This window comes from Saccopteryx bilineata, chromosome 11 (genome assembly GCF_036850765.1).
Source record: "Saccopteryx bilineata isolate mSacBil1 chromosome 11, mSacBil1_pri_phased_curated, whole genome shotgun sequence".
In the NCBI taxonomy this organism is placed as follows: domain Eukaryota; kingdom Metazoa; phylum Chordata; class Mammalia; order Chiroptera; family Emballonuridae; genus Saccopteryx; species Saccopteryx bilineata.
The window spans coordinates 32,805,357-32,823,986 of NC_089500.1; the positions used below are offsets into that span (position 1 = coordinate 32,805,357).

The 18,630-nt window shown below is 42.5% G+C and overlaps 1 protein-coding gene across 2 annotated transcripts in view; it reads right to left on the reverse strand.

Moving 5' to 3' along the window:
* Nucleotides 1–12,865, reverse strand: part of GALNT1 (polypeptide N-acetylgalactosaminyltransferase 1) — a 110,028-nt gene extending 97,163 nt beyond the window's left edge. Inside the window, exon 1 of one of the 2 annotated variants that reach the window (XM_066246414.1) lies at nucleotides 12,708–12,865. The gene's annotated coding sequence lies outside the window, so the exon portion shown is untranslated. The remainder of the gene's footprint in view (nucleotides 1–12,707) is intronic. The other variant, XM_066246415.1, reaches the window with a different exon arrangement.
* Nucleotides 12,866–18,630: the final 5,765 nt, after the last annotated feature.

Here is an 18,630-nt window from a genome sequence, read left to right on the forward strand (position 1 = left end):
AACAGCAAAATCCTAGGAGCTGATTATGATCACCCCTTTCAGTGGCACCACAATACCCTCTCCTGTCCCATCAGACCCACCCTGACTCTCATCCACCTTACTTCCCAGGCTCTCATTGGTTACATTCTGCTGCTTACAAATAATAGGCTCTGCTTCTTCCTACTCTAAAAAAAATTTCCATTAACTACCCCCAATGCAAGCTACACCCTCCCCCTTCCTCTCCACAACACTTCAATGTACTGTCTACGCTTGCTGTCACCACTTGTCACCATGCACTCACTCCTACCCCTATAATATGATTTCCGATGTTACCTCTCTGCTGAAACTACAGAGAGCAGAGAAAGCAAAGGACGAAATCCTTTCACATTCCTTCCCACCTGCTGGTGGCGACATCAATGCCTATCATTCTTTGTAAGGCCTCCCCCCTCGAGTTCTTGACTCTGCCCTCTTCTAATTCTCCAGCTGAGGAAATCACAGGACCCCCCCCAACGGCTAGACACCTGAAAACACCTCTGAATGCCACACAGGCCCCAAACAGTCAGCCTGCTCTCCCCTGTAAGATGGCTACCAGCCAGCTCATAGCTCAGAGTTTCTCTCAGGGGGAAAAAACAGCAAAAAGGCTCACTCTAAAATATGACCAGAGTCTTGCACCTCTGCAGTCAGTAGACTGAGTTATTCAACATTCACTGATCACTTCAGGTGGTAGGCTCTGGTGCTTAGGTGGCCAGTAAAAGAAGTCCCTACCCTGCTAAAGTAATTCACTGGCGAGAAGGGACACAGGTGAATACACTGACAATGTCAATGTGATACCAGGATCTGACAGAGAAAAAGAGCCGCAGTAAGGGAAAGCCAGGGACAGCGGAGCAGCTTGCTGAAATACCAGAACTGTGCTTGGCCTCACACAGGTCCACTACCATCACTTTGGTCCAGGCCTCCTGCAAGTCTCCTGATCGCTCCCCATGCCTCCCTCCTACCCCCACCCTCTCAACCAAACCTACTCTCCACAGCACAGCAGGGGGGATCTGCTCAAAATTTGAAACAGAGCTCCCTCGTGCTCAGAACTTTTCAATAGCACTGACATAAGGTCCTGCATATGTCACATAATGCCTTTCCTCTCTTCATCTCCCACCACCTTCCCTCGCACCATGGCCTTTCAGCCACACTGATTTTTCAGTTCCTTAAACAGAATGAGTTCTCTTTTGCAACATGGCCTCTGCACATACTATTCTTTTTATCTGGAATCCTCTTACCCCCACTCTTTGTATTAAAATACTTTTGACCTCTGGGTCTCAGCTGAAATGTCATTTCCCCATTTACTTAACAGTCCCTATTCCTGCCTGACCTATTAGGTTGTATAATTAACAAGGACAGGCACCAAGTTTCTTTTGTTCATTTTGTATACACAGTACCTGGCACACAGCAGACACTCAATAAACATATCTGCTCAATGAGGATCTAAAAGATTGTTTCCTCCGCTAGGGTCCTAACCATCAATGTCCCTCAGGTTTACTTCTCAGCCCCCTTTACCCCTCCCTGTTTTCATCATCTCACTGCTGACTCCCAAAATCGAGTTCCACAGTTATGATGCCTCAGGTTAGTTCTACGTGCAGACTCTCTCTGGTCAGAAAGACCTGCAGCTAGACAAGTCTCAAGACACTCATTAACTATCCTTAACCAAACTCTCCTGGGTTTTTTCCATTGCTGTTCATGGTGGCATCTTCTTGCAGGTCAAGCGACTGACTTCCTTCTTTCCTTTACCCACTGAAAGGAATATCTGATTCCATCTCTAAAAATGCACCTGTGTATCCCTATATACACAACTAATTGTACTAGTACGTTAACCTTATTTTCTACATCTAGTCTTTCAAATTAACAAACATCCACCTATATGTACATTAAAGCTTAATTCTGATCTTAACAATCAATACTTATCAAAATCCTTCAACAGCTCCCTACTACCTTCCAAATAACATCCATACTCTTCTGCTTGTTATTGAAAATCCTAGCAAGCTTGCCAAAGCTATCCTAGCAAGTCTATCCAGTTTGGTGGTTAAGACCATAAACTCTGGAACGAAACAGTCATTTAAAAATATAGAGGATCAGGTGCAAGTTCCAGCTTCACCACTTAACTTCTCTGCACTACAGGTCCTTTATATGTACAATGAGCATAATGTCAGAAAAATACTGTTATAAAGATTAAATTAGGCCCTGGCCAGTAGCTCAGTGGATAGAGCATTGGCCCAGCATATGGACATCCTGAGTTCAATTCCTGGTCAGACCACACAGGAGAAGCGACCACCTGCTTTTCTCCCCCTTTTTCTCCCCCTTCTCTCCCTCTTCTCCTCCCATAGCCAGTGGCTCAATTTGATCAAGTGTGGTCCCAGGTGCTGAGGATAGCTTGGTTGGTCCAAGTGCATCAGCCTCAGGTGCTAAAAATAGCTCAGTACTTGAGCATTGGTCCTAGACAGGGTTGCCAGGTGGATCACGGTCAGGGAACATGTGGGAGTCTGCCTTTCTATCTCCCCTCCTCTCACCCTAAAAAAAAAAAAAAGGACTAAATTAACTAACATAAGTAGAACACTTAGAATAGTGCCTGGCACTGGCCACTGCATTTTGAAACCCCGTCTCCAATTATCAATAGCCTACATCCCAGTCTATCAGAATCAGATCACTGCTCTACTAGTACTCCTCAAACTTTCCCTTCTGAAGCAAGAGCCCACAACAGGGGAAGTACCAGCTGATAAGATGTTACTATTATGCTCCCTCCACCAACTCAAGGGTATTTCCAGTCAAAAGCTCTGCCACAAAGCTCCTTCTTCTCCAGGAGTGCTTTCATAACTCATGTACTACAATGACCCAAAGGTTTCTCATCAAAGGATTTCCAGTCCTGTTCCAAGACCCTTAGATTACAATTAACCATCCTCTCATTCCCCTCCCAAGTTTCACATCAGAGACCATCCTACCACCATTTTCTATACCAAGTTCTCTTATGTCCCTGATCAGGGTAAACGCTGAAACTCTAGTGGGTACTCTCCCTACAACAGCTTACTACTTCAGATAGTGTTCCCTCTGCATGGAAATATTCAAAATAATTCAAACTAACTCTGCAGTCTTATTATGAGCAGAACATGGATTTCAATATCTGAAGTGGTCAGGTCTCACACTATGATAGTGCTACCTTCCTATCCTCTAAAAATCCCGGCTATGCACAAGGACTTGTACAAACTGCTAGTGTTTACTGAGAAACATTCTAATTCCTAGGGGAGACTAAATAAGTTACAAAATTCCCAGAAATTTTCAATTACTATTTAACCTTAAGGAAAATAATTTATAAATTGTAATGTGTCATTTCCAAAGAACAATTCAATAACTTGGCATGTGGTTCTATCACTGCAATGCAAATTGTATTCCTTTTTATAACTTTTTGATACTTATAAAAAATTTTAATGGGAGCAAGTCAAAACTACCAATGACACAATAATAGCAAAACCCATGACACTCTAAACCTAAGACACTGTCTTTAAATCACCTCATGGCTCCCCAGAAGGCTTTACCTAGGGTACCTCAGCATTTGTCCCATAGCTGAGGTTGTCAACCAAAGGTAACGTACCACCGTCTATACTTAGATATCTTTACAGAACTAAAAACAATTGTATGTTTTCTGTGTAACATTAGAAGTCATAAATTACAAAGACTTTAAAGGACTCATAAAAACTTATAACAATTTATAGGAGAAATGAATCACAAAATCAGAGATGCACTAACTCTCCTTAGTGTTGCTGCAGCTGTCCTAAAAACAATCCCAAATATTCCTTCTCCTTAAGGACTTAAAGAGCTTCACATTGAATACAAGGAAAACAACAGAAGAAAAAACTGAATGGCTGATCACTGATTTATGATTTCAAACAGAACCCAGCAGTAATGCTCTAGGAAGTGCTAGTCACAGTGCAGTCCCTAGAGAGCAGACCACTTAGACCTCCTCCATGGGGAGCTAAGCTCAGAGACCGAGTACATGCGTTTAGAAAGTAGGAGAGCAATTTCACAGAAATCTCACATCTACTGAATCAAAGAATAAAAACTGGGAGTTGTATAACGTAAGTTTTATTTTGTTTTTGTTATCATTCCATTTTTATATATTTCAGAAAAGAATCGGACCAAGACAAAAGAAATGTTAAAAACTAGCCCTTCATGCCTGACCTGTGGTGGCGCAGTGGATAAAATGTCGACCTGGAAATGCTGAGGTCGCCGGTTCGAAACCCTGGGCTTGCCTGGTCAAGGCACATATGGGAGTTGATGCTTCCTGCTCCTCCCCCCTTCTCTCTCTCTCTCTCTCTCTCTCTCTGTCCTCTCTAAAAAGGAATAAATAAAAAAAAAATAATAATAAAAAAAAAAAACTAGCCCTTCAGGGACATTTGCTTCTGGGAAATGGAGTTGATGCACTTTTCCCTACCCCCTGCCCGGGAACTACAACTAAAAATTCTGGACATTACATATAAAACAAAAAGACTCAAGTGTGGGCAGAAGACAGACTGGCTAGAAACATCAGGCCCCAAGGAACAATACAATGGTGAGCTTCTGGGGTTTTATGTTTGTCTCATATACTCCAGATTTGTAGCTGAAGAAGCTGACAATCTACAAATGCCAACAGGCACAGACCAAAAAAAAAAAAAAAAAAAAAAAAAGCCCCAACAAAAGCAGCTCTCTCTAGCCAAGGGATCAGAAAAAGGACATCCTAGCAGGACAGAAAACTCTTTGGAAAAATACTACTCTACTTTAAACAAACCACAGAAAAAACTGTGACCCCACCCACATCAGCAAAGGTCAGCTGGGTAGTCTACACTTCCATATACTTGTCAGGCTATAACAAGGCACTGCTCCACATAGTGATGCTAAGAAGGCCATGTAAGGAGCCCAACATCATCCAGGGCAACCTTCCACAACATCTCCCCTGGGACCTTGAGCCTCTAACCCTACCTGGAAGTCACAGAACATTCTCTCTCTCTCAGGTCAAAGAAGGCCACATTCTTTGATGAAATGAGATGTCTTCCTCATTTCTCCTAGTGGTAACAAGGCAGTACAGTTAGTTCCCCTACTGGAGTGGTATCCCACCCCCCCCCCACCCCCACCCCGCAAAAAAAAAAAGCCAGATGAAACACAGGCTTTAAAACAGATCCAGCATTTCATACCATCATATGAAAATATCCAGTTTTAAATTTAAAAAATCATTCATTATACCAATAGTAAGGATGAACTCAAACTGAATGGAAAAGACATCTGTAGACACCAACACCAAAATGACATAGATGTTACAATTATCTGACAGTGATTATAAAGCAGCTTTGACAGAAATGATTAAATAATTTCAAGCACAAATAACCTCAACAAAGCAATAGAAATTATTTTAAAAATGAACATTTTAGAGCTGAAAACTACCGAAATAAAAAGTTAAGTGGATGGACTCAATAGCAGAGTGGAAGGGTCAGAGAAAAGGGATGGAAGATAGAGCAATAGAAATTACTCAACATGAAGAAGAGAGAGAAATAAACTAAAGAAAAACAGCAGCCTTAGGAACCTATGGGACCACACAGAAGATTTAACATTCAAGTCGTCAGTCTTGAAAAGAAGGAAGAAAGAAAGGCTGAAAAAACACTCAAAAAGTAATGGTGAATACTTCCCAGATTTGGCAAGAGACATAAGCCTACAGGTTTAGGACGCTTCATAAAGCCCAAACGTGACAAAGCCAAAGAAATTCACACAAAGACATATCATAATTAAAATCTGAAAACTAAAGACAGAGAGACATCCTGAGAACAATGAAAAAAGTTCTCAACTACTGAGAAAAACTTTGAATGACAGTGTATTTCTTATCAAAAACCATGGAAGCTAAAAGGAAGTTTTTCAATATTTTTCAAGTGCTGAAAGAAAAGATCAACACAAAATCCTATACTCTGAGAAAATATCTTTCAGCAACGAAGAGGAAATCATGATGTTCTCACATGAAGGAAAACTAAGAGAAATGTCATCAGGAGAATTTGTCCTTGTCACCACTCAAGGACACACACAGCTCATAAACAACACACACACAACACAAAGACACACACCCTAAGGTTTATTATGGCTAAAGAAAGTTCTTAAAACAAAAATGAAAGAATACATCAAAAGAAAACACAGTAAGCAAAAATACAGTTAAATAGGGTTTCCTTCTCCTCTTGAATTTTCTCATTTATGTTTGACTATGGAAGCAAACCACAACACTGTCTAACCTAATATGCTTCTAAATGTACGTAGGGAGAATATTTACAATTGTATTAAAATTTGGAAGGGTAAAGAGACATAAAGGGAAAAACATTTCTACTGAACAGATAAAATAGTAAACAATGACATTTTATATATATATATGCATGCACACATAATCTGGAGCAACCAGTAAAAAAAATTTAATTTTAAAAAATTGTACAAAGAAATACACTAAAAAACAATGCAGATAATTCAAAATGGAATTCTAAAAAATTCCTCAAGTAATCCACAGGAGTTTGGGGGAAAGAAAAACAAGAGAAAGAACATAGGGAAGAAACAAAAAATAAAATGGCAGACTTAAGCCTTAACAGATCAGTAAGGACATTAAATGTAAATTGTCTAAATGCAACAATGAAAAGACATAGATTGGCAGAATGGATTTAAAAACATGAACCAACCATATGCTTTTACAAGAAACTTATTTTAAATACAGGCAGGTTGAAAGTAAAAGGCTAAAAAAAGATGCATCATCCAAACAATTAAAGAAAGCAATCAAAGGGAAAAGGGCAGTCATAGCTATGTTAACATCAGATAAAGGAGAACTGAAAGCACAGAAAATTATTGTACTAGAGACAGAGGACATTATATAATGATAGAAAGGTCAATCCACCAAAACACAACAACCCTTAATGTGTATGCACCAGAGAACTGCAAAATACGTAAAGCTAAAAATGGATATAACTTAAAAGGAAAAAAAGATAAATGCACACATGTAGTTAGAAATCTCAAAACCCCTCCTCAACGGTTGCTAGAATAGCTAGGTAGAAAACCAACAAGAGTAGAGAACTCTATACCAAGGATCTAATTGATATTTATAGAATGCCCCACTCGATAACAGCAGAAAATACATTCTATTCAAGTGTCCACAGAACATGTACCAGGACAGACCATACATTTAGCCATAAAAGAGGTTCAACAAATTTAAAAGAACTGAAATCATACAGAGTGTCTTCCAATCAGAATGAAATCAAACCAGAAACTGAAAAGAGAATGATAATAGGAAAAATCCTCAAACATTTGGAAACTTAACACAATTCTAAATAATCAATGGGCCCAAAAATCTCAAGGAAAACAGAAATATATGTACCTTGAACTAAATGAAAATAAAAATATAGCACCTTAAAATTTGTGGGACAAAGCTGAAGCAAGGCTGAGGGAAATTTATAGTGCTAAATGCCCCCATAAATATAAATAAAAACTCCTTAACAAAATACTAATAAATAGAATTTAGCAATATATACAAAAAAAATTATACACCATGACCAGCTGTAGTTTATTTCAGGGATGCTAGACTGGCTCAATTCAAAAATCAAAGTAATCCATCATATAAATAGACTAAAGAAGAAAAATCATACACCATTTCCATATGTTGGGAGAACTGGGTAAAGGATACATGAGGGTCTTTCTGAATTATTTCTTATAAACTGCATGTGGATCTACAATTAAGTCACCAAGTTATTTTTAAGAGTTTATTTATTGACTTTATGGGAGGGAGGGAGCAAGAAGTCCCAACTCATAGTTGCTTCACTTTAATTGTTTACTGCTTACTTGTTGCTTGTCATATATATGTGCCTTGACTGGGCAAGCTCAGGTTTTCAAACTGGAGACCTCAGAATTCCAGGTCGATACTTCATCACTGTACCACCACAGGCCAGGTCAAAAAAAAGTTTTGGTTTTTTGTTGTTGTTTTTTTGTATTTTTCTGAAGTTGGAAACTGGGAGGCAGTCAGACAGACTCCCGCATACGCTGGGCCAGGATCCACCCAGCATGCCCACCAGGGGGCGATGCTCTGCCCATCCAGGGCTTTGCTCTGTTGCGACCAGAGCCACTCTAGTGCCTGAGGCAGAGGCCACAGAGCCACCCCCAGCGCCAGGGCCAACTTTGCTCCAATGAAGCCCTGGCTGCAGGAGGGAAAGAGAGAGACAGAGAGGAAGGAGAGGGGGAGGGAGGGGTGGAGAAGCAGATGGGCGCTTCTCCTGTGTGCCCTGGCCAGGAATCGAACCCAGGACTCCTGCATGCCAGGCTGATGCTCTACCACTGAGCCAACCGGCCAGGGCCAAAAAGTTTTCTTTAAAAAAACAAACAAAAAAACTGGATCTTCACTGACTGCTCTAAGGAGTTCATCACCCAAATGTTAACACTTCAGAATGGATTGACCCTCTTAAAAACCCTTTATTAATCCTGGCTTTGTGCTAGACTAAATGAGGATACACAGATATAAAATATCCTTTACACCCTCAAACACCATATGATCAAGTAGACTGATAAACACAGGCACAAATCAACAGTGAAGGACTTCATTAAGGAGATGGGATGTGAGTAAATTCTTGAACAGGTAGCATTTCCACAAGTGGAGGTGCAGAGGGGGACATGTTAGGAAGAAATCATATATAAAGACACAGAGCTAGAAATAATAATGCTTATGGAGAAAGGTACACCAATGCCTATGGTGTGCATGCTGTGAAACAGAAAATATAGAGGGAGAGGGTGCCCAAAAACCAGACAGAAGAGTTCAAATGTCACTTATTCACAGAAGCCTTCTTCACCAACCCAGCCAACCAAAAGCAGCCGCCCCTCCCACCCACAATCTCCCCAGCTGCTTTCCTTTTTATAGAATTTATCACAAGTTACAATTATTATGTACATATCTCCATGCTCATCCATTTAGTGCTGTCCCACCCCCTGGTATCTTGAGTATTAGCACTGGGTCTGGCATAACATAAGCACTCAATAAAGTGTTAACTGAATAAATGAACATCCACTCCTAGTTCTCTTCAATGCAGCTGCCCCATGCCTCTTGCTCCATTATCTGTCACTCCATTTACCTTGATCCCTCTCTGATCTACTGCCTCTTTCAGCTGATCTCTCCTCTCTCCTTTTTCCTTGCTCCTCCACTTCAGCCAGCTATTAACCCATCATAAAAATAAAAACTGTTTATTTTAAAACAGTTGTTCATGATTGCAATGTTGTAACACTCTTCTGAATCACAACCAATTTAGCAATTGTATCCCAAGGAATCTATTACTGCAAAGAACTAAAGTTCTATGTTGTTACATAAGCATAATAAATGGGTATATTACATGAACAAACAAGAGCAGAAATAGTTATTTCTGCTGCCTTACTTTCCTGAATTTGAGAGCTTTTTCCCATAACTGGATGTTCCTATCTGGCTATTAAAGACAGCCAAGACCAGGGGTCCCCAAACTACGGCCCGTGGACCACATGCGGCCCCCTGAGGCCATTTATATGCCCCCGCTGCACTTCCGGAAGGGGCACCTCTTTCATTGGTGGTCAGTGAGAGGAGCACATTGACCATTTCATTAGCCAAAAGCAGGTCCATTGTTCCCATTGAAATACTGGTCAGTTTGGTGATTTAAATTTACTTGTTCTTCATTTTAAATATTGTATTTGTTCCTTTTTTTTTTTTTACTTTAAAATAAGATATGTGCAGTATGCATAGGGATTTGTTCATAGTTTTTTTTATAGTCCGGCCCTCCAACGGTCTGAGGGACAGTGAACTGGCCCCCTGTGTAAAAAGTTTGGGGACCCCTGGCCAAGACAGTACTCATGGCTACGGAAGTCATGAAAAACAAGGAAAGACTGAGAAACTGTCACAGACCAAAGACTGGGGAGACACAATGACTAAAGGCAATGTAGTACCTTGGACTGGATCCTGGAACAGAACGTACTTATTAATGGAAAAACTGGTAAAATCCAAATAAAGTCTAGAATTCAGTTAAAAATATATATGGCACTAAAAAATAATTAAGATTCAAATTATTGAATCTTATTAATATTTTATATTATTAAAAGAAGAAAGAGATGGGACATGCAAGTGAGCCAGGAGTAGAACTCATGCCAGGATAGTTAGGGCTTGAAGCTGAAAAGCTACATTTGGATCTACCTTCATTTTGGCTCTGGTTCCATGCTCTACCTACTGCTCTGAGAATTACCCTGCCTGCAATTGTTTGAGATTAACAAGCAGTTTTCACTTACTTACTAGCATGCTCATTTATACATAGTTAATGTTTTAAGGATGGGGTCACATATTCTTAGAAATATGTCCTTAGGTGATTTCGTTGTGTGTGAACATCCACAGGGTGCACTTACACAAACCTAGAAGGCATAGCCTACTACACACCTAGGCTATATTGGTACATCCTCTGCTTCATGTTACCTTACAGAACATGATACTAAATCAAGCACCAGAGAAAATAATACAATCAAGAGATGCAGTGAACACCAGATGTATGAGGCTGCTGCTGGCTTAACATAGCATACTGTTTTATAGCAAACTTTTTATAAGTAGAAAAGAATACACTATAAAATAATGATTAAAAAGTATAGTATAGTGAATACATAAACCAGTAATACAGTCATTTATTATCATCATCAAGTACGTACTGTACATAATTGTGCTATACTTTCATATGACAGGCAGTGCAAGTTTCCTTACACCAGCATCACCACAGATGTATGACTAATGTGTTGAGCTACAACTCCCGAGGACTACGACTTACGAGGGTTATGACTTTACTAGGCGATAGGAATTTTTCTGCTCCATTATCATCTTATGCGACCATCACTGTAAACGCGGTCTGTTGTTGACTAAAACTTTGTTATATGGCACATGACTGTACTCACAAGCATTCATGGAGTGCCTACTGCTTTACAGGCACTTTAAAGTCCCTGGGATACATGGCTGGAAAAAGGAAGACACAATCTCTGCTCTCATAAAGCTTACACACTATTGAAGAAGCCAGGCATTTAACAAGTATTTGCATAAATGGTAAATGCTCCCAAAAGTTTTACAGCCTGCTTCTTAAAAGCCCTACCAGTCCATCAGAACATTTGTAAAACCCAGTTATTACTGGTGTTCTGAATAAAGTTTTCAATGTGAACACAAATCAGCTGAGACAGATCTACCTGTGATCTGTTAAGTCACTTTAACAGATGCTAATTCAGTTGATATGGTTTGGGACCTGAGTCTCCGTTTCTTCCACTCCCAGATGACAGGGATGCTGCTGCTAGTTCACTAACCACACTTGGAATTAGTAAGGCTCTGAAGTACCATGGAAACATCCCTCAAACTATCATGGAAAATGCAAGCTCCAGAAAGGCAAGGGCATTTTGTCTCTCTTTTTCACCACAGTATACATACCAGAACTTAAAACTGTGCCTTATGACAGATGGCACTCAATGATTAGTTATTTACTGAAAAAATAAATGGATGTGTGGTCTAGACAAGCACTGAGCACATCTGGCTACTGAACAATTGAACTGTGGCTAGTGCAAGTGAGGAGCTGAATTTTTTTAAATTTAATTTTAATCAATTTAAATAGCTACATGTGGTTAGTGCCTACCATAATAGACAATCCAGGTCTAGACACAGATGTGATGTAAAGTGTGCTGGAATAACAAGGCCTAGGTTTGATTCCCAACTCTGCTGCTTAGCTTGTGACCTGTAAAGTTCCAACTTCTTAGGATCCCAACTTCTTCAATTGCGAAATGAGGACAAGACACTACCCCACACACACCTCTCAGGGCTCTTGACAGTGTTATAAATCAATGCACTAAGCATAAGGTATGATTAAGCTGACATTCTCTGCCCTCTAGAAACAGTCCACAATCCCAAAGGCTACTATGCCTATCGCGCGCCACATCTCCAGAAAATGCGAGGCGTTTGGGTGACGGTTTGGTTAGCTGAATGGCTTTGAGAATCAGGACAAGGTCATAAGTTTGGAGGAGGGGGGAACACTCACTTAGCAAGGTTGACCAGGTAAGAACGGCAATGACAATGCAAATCATCACAATTCCTGGCAAATCTTTAAATGGGCATTATATTGATTATGGATGAGCAAATGACATTTCATTCATTCATTCTTCCAGGAAGGGCTGCCACATTACTAATGCCCGCTACACATCCACACACATTTGCTAATTCAGGACCTGGTTCTCTTCGCGCGCAGAGGGCCGGGAAGCCCCCAACCCCCGGCCGCCCGCGCGTCCTCCCCTTCCCCGCCGCGCCGACCCGGAGAGGATCAGCCTGTCCCCGGGCTCCCAAGTACCACACGGCCGGGCCGAACCCAGGAGCCATATTTAGCTGTATTTCTGGTCAATAAAACAAACTTCCGTCTTCTAAAGAAAAACGGTTCTAACTCAATGTCAAACTAGGACGGAAACTCGCAGCTCGCTGCTCGCTGCAGTTGCCAAGCAGAGACGCCGCGTGTCCAGCAGCCCCGGAGTCCCCGACCCGAACCCGGTGCCGAGCGCGCCCGCGCCCCGGCCACGGCAGCGCCGGCCACAAAGGGACGGGGGACGCAGACGCGGACGGGCCTCCTCCACCTCCTCCTCCAGCCCCGCGCAAACGGCCGCGGCGCTGGGACGGCCCGGGCGCGGGGGACACTCACCTCAGTCCGCGCGGCGGCGGCGGCGGCGGCGGCGGGCGCTCCTCGGGGCCGGCCCCGGCGGTCGCGGCGCGGTCCCGCGGGCCGCAGCGCGGGCGCTTCTCTCGGGCCGCCGTCCGCCGCGCCACCTCCTCGGCCACTGCCGGCGGCTCCCCCGGCGGGCGGGCGGGCGGGCCCGGCGCGGGCCCCGCCTCCGCCGCTCTCGCTCCCGCCTCCGTGCGGGGCCTCGCGGGCTGGGCGCGCTACTCCCAGCCGCCAGGCATGCTGCCGCCGCCGCCGCTCGCTCGGGGCCGTCTCCGCGCGGCGGGACGGGGCCGCAGGGCCGCTCGGGTGTGGTCCTCGGAGCGCGCGACGCGCTCGGCAGCGGAGGCGGCGGCCCGTGCGGCTGCGCGGGGGAGGCGGGGGCGCCGCGCGCTCACCCGGATGCGCTGCCCCCGCCCCTGCGGCGAGCCCACCTCGGGGCCGCGGCGCTTCCCTCGGGGCCCGGGCGGTTCCGGCGGCTCAGCGCCCCGGCCCCTGCTTCCCTGACCCGCGGGGACGCGAGGGCCCGGGGCTCCAGGGCCAGAACCCCGGGGCGGGAGGCTCCGTGTGCGACGAGCGCGACCGTGCCGTCTGGGCCGGGTGGTCTCCACCTGAACCGTGTAAGGACAAAGAGGCTGCCGCAGCAGGAAAAATCGAACTCGGGCCGGTTCACGTCGAGCAGCTCGCGGGTTGAGAGGAAATAAGTGCCCTCATCGCGCGAGGACGTCCTCGGATGTACCCCTGGCCGCAGCACCAGGCTGCTGCTGACCCAGGTGGGGCGCCCGCAGTGCCCGAGGCGGACTGGGAGCTGGAGAACTGCCGGCGGCCCCTTCGTCGGGCTCTGCTGAGCCCTGCGCCAGGCGATGGGCGTGCGGGGGTCCAGGACCCGGGCTGGGTGGAAAGAGGGAAGGCCACGACCTGCAATGCCGGAAGACGCAACCAGCCCTCGGGGGGACTAAAACGCCAGGTCCCCTGCAGAGTGGCGACAGTTTGGGGAACTCGGAGAGAGCCCCTTCTACTCTGCCCACTTGGGCAACACTCCTTTTTGACACTGATGGGAAACACTCCTTTTTGACACTGATGAGAAGACCCAACCCTGATCCTCCATCACTCACACTGGCCATAACCTGCTGTTGATTGCTTCAATCATTCAGAGGTTTGTGTGTCTTACTTGGCAGCCAAGAGCTGGAATGATAAGAGACTAGTGTTTATAATCTTATTTAAATTGTTCCATTTTTATTATAAATAAATGCTATGTATGTTCACCAAAAGAACCAAAAGCCTGGTTGTAAGCAAAACATGTTATTGAAGACTGTCTTTGGAATTTCAACATCCTGTTTTGTTATATTCTAAAATAAAAGTTGTTTTTTGAACCTATATAATATTTCAAAACAAAGTGAATCATTGACCTGTTAATATACCACAAGGAAACTTCATTTTGAAGTTTGTATCTCTTAAAATTACCTATCAAAATGAGAAATACTGAATCTCAGGGGGAAAGAAATTTGCAAAGCATGTATCTGCTAAAGGATTTGCATTCAAATATGTAAAGAAACCTTACAACTCAAGAATAAGGCTAATCAATTGAAAAAGGCAAAAGATTTAACTAGATTATATTACTGAAGCGGATATGGTCGACAATAGAATAAAAAAAGCTCAATGTATCATTCACTAGGAAAATGCAAATCAGAAACAATGAGAAAGTTTTTCACACCCACTACAATAGCTGTAAAAAAAAAAAAGAAAAAAAGAAAGAAAAAGACTGACAATAAAAAGTGTTAGTGAGGACAAATTAGAGCCCTCATGTATTGCTGATGGAAATGTGAAGCAGTGCAGCCACTTTGGAAAATTTGTTAGAAGCTCTGGCCGGATAGCTCAGAGCATCATCCCGATACACACAGGGCACATTACAGAAACAGGTTGATGTTTCTGTCTGTCTCTCTTCCTCGCTCAAATCAATAAATAAAAATTTTAAAAAAAATTCGGTTCTTCAAGAATTATACATAGATGTACCATTTGAGCAACAATTCTACCCCTAGGTATATATCCAAGAAAATTGAAAATATGTTTATATAACAAGTTGTATACACACACACACACACACACACACACACACATATATATATATATATATATATATATATATATATATATTCATAGCAGCATTATTCATAATACCTACAAAGTGGAAGCAATCCAAATGTCCAGCACCAGGTGTGTGGATAAATAAAATGTAATATACCCATACAATGGAAAGCTACTCAGCAATAAAACGGAATGAAATATTCATAGAATATACAACATAGAGGAACCTCAAAAACATTAGGCTAAGTGAAAGAAGCCAGATGCAAAAGAGTACATATTGTATGGCTGTATTTATATGAAGTGTCTAGAAAAAGCAAATCATACAGGCAGTTAATTAGTGGTTGCCTGGGGCTAACGGTGGGAATGAAGTGATGGCAGAGGTACACAAGAGATCTTTTTGGACTGATGGAAATGTTCTATAGCTTGTGGTTACACAACTATAGATTTACTAAAAATCATTGAGTAGTGCCCTAGCTGGATAGCTCAGTTGGTTAGAGCATTGTCCTGATACGCAAAGGTTGCTGGTTCAATCCCCAGTCAAGGTACATACAGAACCAGATTAATGTTTTTGTCTCCCTTCCTCTCTCTAAAATTAATAAATAAATTTTTAAAAAATTGTATCTTTAGAAAATCATTGAATTGTGCACTTGAAACTGGTAAATTTTATGTTATATAAATTTTACCTCAATAAAATGTTCAGGGGGAAAAATCTGTAGCATTAAGTAGCCCAGGATAATATAGTACCTTATCTAGTTGCAACAAGTTTTTTGCAATTAAAAAATGAAACTTTTAAAACAAATAGAAAATCATGAGCTGGTTGCATAGTACAAGGTAAAAAAATATGTACTTTTTGCAACTGGTTATATAATTACTGTCCAGAACTCAATCTACTCCTATTTATTCAAAAGTTACCTTTATTTACTGAAAGAATTGGAAATAGTGTGGAAACAGTAAGCATGTTTGAGAATAGGAAAAGAACTGGATGCCTTACAACAAGGTAGGGTGTAGGGGCTCAGACTGGGAATCCAAATAAAGACAATGACATAATCTTTCCCGGTGTTGTTCTTATTTCCGTTGGCCCTGTGCCCTGGACCCACTGGCCTCCTCTAGTTGTGCAGATGTGGGCTTCAGGGGGAGCACCACTTTTGGGTTGGATAATGGTATGATATATCATTTGTTTTCATGATTCTATGGATTTATCATAACTTCTACGATTTTACCATAGAAGAATTTAATCCCTAGAAGATTAACTAGTGGAGACACATTGAAAGTCAACTGTCCCGCAGGAAGTAGTCTGCCTGCCCTGACACTTTCTCACCATAGCCCCTACAAAGCAAAAGCAGACATACTCTTTTGAATGAATGATGAACTTCCTTCATTGTTTCTATCAGGCCCTCTCTAAAGTAATTGTTATCTGAATAATACGAATATTCTCTTAACTTGGGAATAAGAACTAGTTGTTTGCCCCCAATTAGCTAGAAAGCAAGAGAATAGTGCCTCTGATGGATTTATTGGAATGGGAGGAATGTGGAAGATCGCCTAAGGCAGGGTAAACTGCCCAAAAATAACTGGCCCATGTGGTGGGCAGGAGGAGGAAAGAAGGCATCTGTTACACAGAACTGTGTGTCAAACATGCCAACAGGATGAGGTAAAACAGAAATGATGACCTTGAAAGAAGGACAGGCAAACAAGCCCACATAGAAGTCAACTGCTATGAAGCAGGTGATAATCTTGCAGAACGCATAAATGCTACTATTTTATGACTTTTTTACTCCTTGTTTTTGCTTTTGCCAACCAAAAACCTGACAGCCCTGCCTTGTGACTGAAGCCTACAGCATATGGGTGCCCTTCTTCCTCTCCCAGCTCTTCTGCCCATAACACAACATTATCATCATGACCACTATACTGTTCTAACCCAGAGAAATGAGAGGGGCAGAATGGATGGAGGCAGGAGCCTGGGTCCACTCATCCACTGGGTGATGATCATGGGTAAGGTCAGGCAGTGAGGGTATATGGGCATGATGGGAGCAGTCCTGGAGGTGGGGGGTGAAGGTGAATCAAAAACAGGAAGGTGCCTTGCCTTGGATCTAGTGATAAGAGCAGTGCATTGTAGACATTTGTGAGGGTGGGCAGGCAATGGTGACTAATAGTTATAGTATTATACTGGATAGCTGTATCTAAAAGCCCCAAATCTTGGTGGCTTAAACCTACACAAGTTCCTTTCTGGCCCACACTCCATGGCCTTGGAGGGTGAGTGGGGGCTCCAGAAGTAGGAAGTCGCGTGGCAGATTGTGCATGGTATCGTAACACTTCCTCCCCCACCTGTCCCTTTTATGTATGCATTTCAATGGCCAAATCAAACCATGTGTCATATCTAACTTCCAAAAAGCAGTGACATACAATCAACCCCAGTATTATCCTCAGAAAGCAGAGCTTCAAAATTTGGATTATGATATTGATGACTATCAGAAATATAAAAATTAGATGATAACTCTTAATTTTTAAATTATAGGAAGTAGTAAAAATTGTACAGAGGTCCTTTCTACTCTTTACTCATTTCTCCCTGATGGTCATGAGAGGATTCACATTTTGCCACCTCAAAATTTGCCTTTTGGGATATTGATTTTAAGCTGGTTATTAAGAAATAAGTCTCACAAAGAAATCTGACCCTCCCCCTGACCTGCCTAACAGAATTAAGATAGATAAACCTGCTGAAAGGAAGGGAGCTATTTACTTTAGCTATTCACATTAGAAAATATTAATTAGAAGTGGCAGACAGGAGGAAATCCAGTGAAGCTTGTTTGTTGGCCTCCCCTCTGTGTCCTATTGTTTCAGGTGGCCCAGCAGGAATTTGTTTATCACAGGTTCGCTCTTTCTCATTTACCTTTAAATTAACTACTTTCCCTTTAAAATCCCAGGCCCCTGACTCCTTCTCCTTAGCCTATAATAACAGAAGCCTCCATTGCCCAATCTGTCCTTGGGTCTCATATTCTTATAGAACCTCCATATGTATATATGTAATAACTTTAGACAGTTTCCCCCATTTACCTGTCTCATTATTTATTTATTTATTTATTTATTTATTTACAGAGAGAGAGAGAGAGAGAGAGAGAGAGTCAGAGGGAGGGATAGATAGGGACAGACAGGAACGGAGAGAGATGAGAAGCATCAATCATCAGTTTTTCGTTGCGGCTCCTTAGTTGTTCATTGATTGCTTTCTCATATGTGCCTTGACTGCGGGCCTTCAGCAGACTGAGTAACCCCTTGCTTGAGCCAGCGACCTTGGGCCCAAGCTGGTGAGCTTTTGCTCAAACCAGATGAGCCCGCGCTCAAGCTGGCAACCTTGGGATCTTGAACCTGGGTCCTCCGCATCCCAGTCCGACGCTCTATCCACTGCGCCACTGCCTGGTCAGGCTGTCTCTTATTATTTTGATTATTATTCCAGCCCAAAAAACTTAGGTGGGAGGAAAATTATTTTTTGCAACCCCAATTATATATAACTATAACGTATTAAAAGCTATAAACTTATAACTATAGCATAATATCAAAACCAAGAAATTGACATTGGTACAATGTGTGTGTTATAGTTCTGTGTCATTTTATCACTTTTGCAGATTCCTATAACAACCACCAGAATCAAGATACAGAACTATTCCATCACCACAAAATCTCCTTCAGCCTAGGCCTTCATAATCACACCCACCCTGCCTCCACCCCAGACTTTCTCTAACCCCTGGAAACCACTATCTGTTCTCCATCTCTCTGAGTTGGTCATTCCAAGAATGTTATTTAAGGGACTCCTACAGTGTTTGGCCTTTTG